Below are 8,398 nucleotides of genomic sequence, written 5' to 3' on the forward strand. Positions count from 1 at the left end.
TGGTGCAATGATAGGATGAGAGGGAGTGCCGACTCAAATGGAACTCCCTCCTAAATAAGGAGGAAGTCTTTTAAAAAAAGAGATCTTGGGTCCAATGGCTAGAGGAGGGAGAGATAAAAGCATGATGTTCTTCCATAGCTTGGCATCAAGGAGAAAAGATATAAGCACTATAAACTTGTTACAGAATGATAATAATGTGGAGGTCACTAATATGGAGCAAATAAAAGAAAGAGTCAACACCTATTTCTAGGAAATGTATAATCCCCCACTAGTCTAGAGTGACAGTAACTTATAGAGTGATATTCTACAGACCTTCCAACCTGTGATTGATGGTTAGATGAATGAGGAGATCATGTGTAACATAAAAGAGGAAGAAGTTGGAGTGGTTTTTTTTAGTATGATTGGTTTTAGTATGAATCAGTACAAATCCCCTGGGCCTGATGGGTTCCCCCCTTCCTTCTTCTAGGTATTCTGGGATATTGTTAAGTATGATGTTGTCCATGTTCTTTGGGACTTTTTCAAAATGGGGAAGTTACTAAAGGAAATCAATCAAACCTTCATTGTTCTCATTCCTAAGACAAAGGACTCCTGAAGGATGGAAGACTTCAAAGTAGACCATAGTAGTAGGCTATTGCTTGATTCTATTACTTAAGCATGTTGCATTGGTAGAATTCCTTAAGGCTAATTAGTAGCTATGGTGAGGCCACTATTGGCAAGCCTCATCCTTTTTAGGTGGAGATCACCACTATCGGCATCCACTCCCTTTTCAAAGGCACTATCGACATCCTCTGATGTATCCCTCAACTTGTTGAGGTGAGGGCACTACTGACATCCTCATTTAGGAAGGTCCCCTTTGCCCTGTGTCCCCTTTTCCTTATGTCCCCTTTGCCAATAACTGTTAATTCAAAATTTTAACCTTTCCCATTTTCCATGAGCCAGGATATTTACCTTCATCATACAATAGCCATGTGTCCCCTTTTCCATGAGATGGGATTACTATTTCGTAACCTGTATACCTAACCCTTGCCCATCAACCTTTCTAATACTATCTACAAGATTTTTGCTAAAGTTATGGTGAATTGCCTCAAGCTCCTCCTAGAAAAATTCATTAGTCCTCATTAGAATGGCTTTATGCCTGGGAGACAAATTCTTGACATGGTCATAACTACCCACAAGGTGATACACTCGATGGAAAAATCTAAAAGCCTAGGTATGGCCCTTAAACTTGATATTTCTAAAGCATATTGTAAGGTCAGGTGTGACTTCTTGTTTTCCATTCTCACCAAACTTGGCTTTAATGAGAGGGTCCTAAGAATTACTAAGAATGTTGCGACTTTTGTTACCTTCTTAGTGATTGTTATTGGCACCCCAGGTACTTCTTCTCTTCCTCTCAAGGTCTTCATCAAGGTGACCTCCTTACCCCTTATCTTTTTATTGTTGTAGCAGAAGTATTAAGTAGAAATCTAGTCTCTAGTGTTGTAGCGGAAGTATTAAGTAGAAATCTAGTCTCTTTATCTAACTCTGGCAGAATTAAGGGCATCAAGCCTACTTCTCAGTGCCTCCCCCAAGTCTTACAGTAGTTTGTGGATGAAACTTTTCTATTTAGCATCTCCTCCATCCATGAAGCCAGAGAATGGAAAGACACCATAAAAATGTATGCTCTAGTCTCTAGCCAATGTATAAACTACCAAAAAAGTAAAGTTTACTTTTTAGACACTTTTACTAGTTTGAGGGAAAATGTTACTAGTATCCTTGGCTATCAGAAGGCCACCCTCCCTGACACCTATCTTGATCTTCTTGTCACTATTAAGGAGACCCCAAACTATTTCTAGAATGGTCTTGTAGAATGTTTGCAAAGAAAGCTTGTAGGTTGGAAAAGGAAAATATCGAGCAATGTTGGGAAACTTCAACTCCTCTTAGCCTGCCTACAAGGCATCCCAGTGTATTTCCTATCTATTTTCAAATATCCAAGAAGATTCAAAGATATCAAATGTTGACAAAATTCAACATAATTTCCTATGGTCTAGAACTAAAGAAAAGGAAAGAATGAGCCTGGTTAGCTAGGAGAAAGTTTGTAAACCTAAAGCTCAAGGAGGATTGAATCTAAGAAGAATTGGTTACTTGAATAAGGCTCTATTAATCAAAATTGGTTGGAAGTTGGTGAATTCCTAGGTAGCTAGAGTAACATCATAATGGTTAAATACTTTGGGGGATTGTCTTCCCACCAACTTATTGGGGAAGAGGCTCTATCCTAGGGCTTTGAGGTCTAAAAATAATATTGCTAATTCCCAAAGGATCCTAAGAAAGAGGTATCACTAGATCAAGGACCTCCTCAAGCAAACCAAGTTTTCCCCTCTGTGAGATATGGACTAGAATGTATGGGCCTTGGACTCGTGATTTTATTACCCTTAAAAGATGACGGATCACTTTTTAGAATCTTGAGCCAAGGGAGTTGAGTTTAGCTCTAGAATTGGAGGATCTCTTGCACAACTATAGAATTCCCCAAATCTCGATTGAGGACTCCTTGGTATGGAAACTCACACCCTTGGGGAAGTTTATAGTTAAGTCTTCTTATCTTAGTAGATTGGTGGGGGAAGGAGCACAAGTTGATTGGCAAAAATCTTGGCACCCTTGGATACTACCTAAAATAAACTTCTTTTGGTGGTCGAGTCTGCATGGGTCAATCCTCACTATTGACAACCTCTAGCGACATGGTTGTCAACTTGCCAACTACTACATTTTACGCCTTGAAGATGTTGAATCTATTCCACATTTTCTCATCCACTATCCCTTTGTCATGGATTTTTTGAGGGACGTTCTAGCTTTATGGGGGTTCAGTTCGTGTTTGGATAATAAGTTGAAGCAATTTTCTCACTGGGATGGCCCGACTACCCACCGTTATCTCAAAAACCTTTGGTCAATTCTCCCACCTTATGTCTCATGGAATATATGGAAGGAGAGGAGAAATAGGATTTTTAGGGAGTAAGCCACAACTAGTTTGGAGGTGGTTGAACAAGTTATCAAGCTCCTAAAGGAATCAATAGGATCTAGTGCTAGAAAAAACCCACTCATCCCTTGAATGAAACTAATAGAAATAAGGATTTGGCTTGGGATGTGAGACTGATGGTGGCATAATTTGACAATTCTAAAATCTAGGCTAGAAAGGAGATAGTTTGGCACCCCTGAGTCCTAGATAAAGTTAAATTTGGATGGGTCAGCTATGATGGGCAACACCACTATAGGGGGTATCCTCTATAACAACATGGGATTTTTGGTGGGTGCTTTCTTGCATAACTGTGGTGGTGGTTTTAATAATAAAGACGAGGCAATTTCACTTCTTTGGGGCCTGAGAATGATGAGAACTTAAAGAGTTACTAAGTTGGTCATATAGGGGGCCTCTATCCTAATTATCAAAACTGCTAAGGGAGAGGGAAAATTTAATTGGTTAATCATAATCATTATTGATGAAATATGAAGGATGATGGATGATTATTAGGATATCCATGTGGGACATATATACTAGAAAGGAAACAACATGGTGGATGACCTTGCCAAAACTAGCAACAGAGTCATGCGATTAGTGGAATGGGATGATGCTAGTTTATTGCCATCATCAACTCAAATTATGATGTAAAGGAAGCATCCCTTGAATAATGACACATGAAATATCAAATTAGGTGGCATGTCTCCTTTTCTACACATGGTCATAGGAATGTGGCATTCAGTAAAGGTTTGTTTTGGCATGTTCAGATATTGATTAACATTTATGTTTGGACTATCATGAACATTAATGACCATAGTAAAAGGACGTAGAGAGGGGATTTGACAAGATTTAGAGAATGGTTTTTTAATGATACTAAAGATAGGTTGGTTAATTCCCACAATTGGTGTAGCTGGTGATGACCATTTATGAATGGAATGAACTACCCATATGTTATGTTTTGAAAGATTTTTAGTTTTTTGGGAAACATTGTAGATTCATGATGACTATGAAATGCCTTTTAATTTTCTCTATTTGGGCTTGGCATTTTATATTTTGCAACTCCAAAACCTAGTGCAAAGCTATGTCATTGGAGGGGTTGGCTGTGGACCTAGGTGATGATAGGGGTACTAGTGACTATATTGAACTAGTGGGTGTGGAGGAGTGTATTGGCAACAATGAAGCTACGATGGTCTACTTGTAGGAGGGGGACATTTTACCTTATATGGAGGCCATGGTTAAACTTGGAAGGATAGAAAAGTTATAATTAATGGAATGAGCTTTGAGATTTCTAAAGAAAACATTGCGAGGGTTGGGGATTTTTTGCTCGATGAAAAGAAATGGTTGAGAAAAGATAAGGTCAATGAGGAGGTGAGTTTGTAGAAATTCTTCAAATCCAAGGAGGAACCAATGAGATTGTGTGGTGGGTTTGCACGGGTTACCCTTCCAAAGCCTTGGGATACCATTTTCTACGTGATTATCAAAAACATTATCTTGCAAGACTAGAGTTAGGAACTATATTATTATCATTTTCCTATCCTAAATCATTTCAAAAATCTAGACCTTATCTTCTTTCCATTTTTGTTATTGCATTCGTTGGAGGATAACATATTTAAAGCTAGAAGGAAACACAAGGAGAGGAAAACCTCCTACCCTATCTACTAGGGCCTAATGAATAAACTTTTCGTCTAGTACCTGGCTCAGAATCTCCCTCTCCTACTTAACCCCCTAGCCTCTATCACCCCTCAAATCTCCTTGGACCCCAACCCTAGCTCTACTCTTAAGAGACCCAAGAAAGGTCGTGCCATTGAGGTCAAAATTAATCCTGAGGTTAAAGTTAGCATTATTGTGTTCGACTCAGATACCATGAAGGGCAAGTAGTGTGTTAAGAGAATCAACAAGCTTCTCTAGATGGAGAATTTTAACCCCCCAACCCTTGAAGTACACATCTAGCTCTAACTCCTCTGATAGTGAGGACAAACGTACTAAAAAGAAAAGAGCCCACTAGGATATCAAACTTAGGTCCAGCTCTATTAGCCCATCCCATGTCTCTAATATGTTGGAAGGTACCCTAGCTCGTAGTGGGGGAAAGACATCACTTCTCCTAAGAAGGCCAACCCCAAGGTTACTGGGAAGAAAGGCAAACATAGTCACACCAAGATGTGGTTGGAGAGGGTTGAGATGGCTATGAGTGATCAAAAAAAAGTCCAAGAAGATTTAGAGGATTTTGGTACAAATAAAAATGAGAAAATATCAAAATCTATTTTTTTGGTATTTTTTATGTTCTAGTATTTTGCATTTTTCGAAGGTCTTTGAGGCATTTTTGGGCTTTGGCAGGGCTATGAAGTTGTAGTGCTATGCTTAAGACTTCAAACAATAAATTTAGAACTCTAGAATATCTTTCCAAAAATTTTGATAGTTCGTGATTTCGAGATACGGGTAGAAAGTTATGACTTCTACAAGTAGACATAAATCTTAATATAATTTTTTTTATAGTTTTAATAGTTGTTAGAGTTTATTTTGTAATTAATTAGCTTGTGGACTTTTCATTTTCATATTGAAGGGATAATGGTGACCCTTGTGATCCATCAAACTTGTATAAACTTTATTTTTCGAAATGAATGGATCACTTTTTGGCTTGTAGAACATCTACTATTGCATTTTAAATATTTTTAATTTAGTTACAATACCAAAGGTTCTACACTAGGTATTGTAACATGAATTCATAATTTAGATCAATGAGAGACCTAGTGGATAACTATACCACTATATGGCATAGGTTTGAAGCCCTGGTGGAGTTCTCCACCAAGGTTATGCACTCTGTGGCCACAACCCTCTACTTCCTACAAGCTAGCAAAGAGGAATAGGACCTGAGAAAGATTACTCAGACAATCTGATCCATTTATGGGTTCTTGGTGGAGGATTGGCTAAGATCTCGATTTTAAATTAGATTTATTATTTACTTCATGTTCAATAAAGCTCCATGTTGCAATGAGCCTCGTAAAAATTGTTTTTAAATTATTTTTAAATTAATTTGCATAGTATCAAGAACTGAGATGTGCATGTTATTATTTTAGAACTTAATATTGTAGTAAACTACGTCTTCCTCCATCAAAATACAAAATAAAAAGAGAAAATATTTAATTTTTATTTATTTATAATGTATTCTCTATTTTCAAAAATTACACATTCAATTAAAAACAGAGTAAAAACTCTGCTGTTCATTTCAGATGCTATGTAATTCTGATTTCACCAGTATAAGTGCTGATTTTAGATCTTCAAGTATTTAATCAACTAGAAAGTTTGTAAAACACCAAGACAAAGGTCATAGAGAATAATTTCAAGGTCTCATATGATTTCCGAACAGAGACAGATATAAACTAGGAGTACGAATAAAGCGAATATTTGTGCGCTACTGCAATGACTAACAACAGCAAGACGAAAACAAGATTGTAAACACGTTTTCATACAATCAGCTACCTCTTTTTGTAAGAGTAACTGGCAATCCTCCCTTCATGCGCATGTTGAAGTCAAGAGTGTACGTTGCAGCACATCCCTCTTCCACCTTCACGCTAAACATGTGCACAACAGCAGCCACTATCGATTTCATCTGAATAAACGCCATCTCTTTTCCCAAACATTTTCGAGGCCCCGCGTTGAAAGCAGGAAACTTGTAAGCGTTTTCTACAACAAATACTCCGTCTTTGAACCATCTCTCGGGCTTGAACTCCTTGCAGTCCACACCCCAAATGCTTTCCATCCTGCCCATTGCATACGCACTGTAGTCAACACTCCATCCTTTGCCTACAAAGCTGCCGTCTGGTAAAATGTCATCTTGGAGGGCAGTTTTTGAATTGAGGGGCACAGGCCGATACAAACGCAGAGACTCACATACAGCTGCGTGCAGATATTCCATCTCTCTCAAGTCTTCGTAGCTGAAGACATCATGACCCTTTTCACTTTCTTTTCTTTTCTCTAAGATCTCCATAATTTCACAGTGAATGCGTTGTTCCACTGTGGGATGAGAGGAAAGCATCCAGAAGAGCCACGTCAAGGAATTAGACGATGTATCCACTGCTGCCAACATGAAATTGACAATCAAATCTCTCAGAAGTCGATCGGATTTGTCGTCAGTATCAGCCGAATTCCCAAAAGTTGCTTTGAATCTGGAGAGAAGATCCTTTCTGAGTGGCCCACTTTTCTTACTGTGAATAATACCCATTGCAAATTCGTCCACCACAGCCATTGCTTCGCGCAGGCACCTCTCAGACCCAATATTCAGAAACCTCTTGATTTTCAAAGCAAATGGTACGCTATAAAAAAATCTTCCCACACTTAACTGCATGGCATCGTCAAAAGCTCTGGCAAATGGCAATTGAGACAAAGAGGGATGCAGATACGCAGGGTCCACGCCGAATGCTACTCTGCAAATATTATCAAAGCTAAATCTGTGCACAACATCCTGCAAATTTACGGAGACTCTTTTGCTGCAGACATCAGATAGGACGGGCGTTAGGCGATCTGTAATCTCTGAGTGAACCATCTCGAGCACAAAATTTCTGAGGCAGTTGGTGTTGAATTCATAGCTTGCTGCCTTCCTCTGCATCTTCCACAGTTCTCCGTCAACATTAATGATTCCGCTGCCTAGGAAATCCTGCAGAATAGACTTCAAGCGGGGACCTTTCTCATAGTTATCGAATCTCGTCATCAGTACGTGCTCCACAATTGCAGGGTTGGCTATAACATACCCTTTTACTCCTCCTGGACGGTGAAGTTTGCATGTAGCCGAGGGAGAAACAGAGAGAATGTCTGCAATCCAGTCGTGAAACCTGTGCCGGTTTTTAATCAAGGAAGGGAGAAAGCCGAGTATGGGATAAAGGGTCACCCCACCATTGTCACGACTTTTGCTGAACAAGTACGCAAGCCAGATGAAGATGATAAGTATCACTGCAATACAAAAGTAGAGTATTTGGAAGTGAAGGCCATACTGAGCCATGGTTGCACCTTTCTTCCACGCACAACTTAACTGCATTGAATGCAAAAAATTTGAAAAAGAATTGTGGCAGCGATCCAATTGTCTTAGCATTTTTTTCCTGATATAACATCAAGGAAAGAGAATTCTACAGTAAATGTTTGTCTTATAAGGAAATTTCTCTGTAGAAGATTGGGAAGAGTCCTATTGACTTACGTTAATGTTCCATAGCTGTGTGACGGCTTAAACAAGTCAATGTCAATGTCAATGGAAGACTGGAAGGATTCGTGTGTTTCTCGAGTCTAACGACTTTACCTCTAAATCAGCACTTTGAATGGGCTTTTCCACGGTAGATGACGGAGTTGTCTGTTCAGGCCGATAAATCAGCACTTTGAATGGCTTTTTCCACACGAGATGACAGAATAGTTGATACAGGATCATAAGCT

General features: G+C 39.0%; 1 pseudogene; it reads right to left on the reverse strand.

The window, feature by feature from the left end:
- Positions 1-6,238: 6,238 nt before the first annotated feature.
- LOC149566877 (cytochrome P450 94A2 pseudogene) lies at positions 6,239-8,031 on the reverse strand (annotated as a pseudogene).
- Between the last annotated feature and the right edge of the window lie 367 nt (positions 8,032-8,398).

This window comes from Cupressus sempervirens, chromosome 3 (genome assembly GCF_028749045.1).
Source record: "Cupressus sempervirens isolate cs-2001-9-10 chromosome 3, ASM2874904v1, whole genome shotgun sequence".
NCBI classification, from domain to species: Eukaryota; Viridiplantae; Streptophyta; class Pinopsida; order Cupressales; family Cupressaceae; genus Cupressus; species Cupressus sempervirens.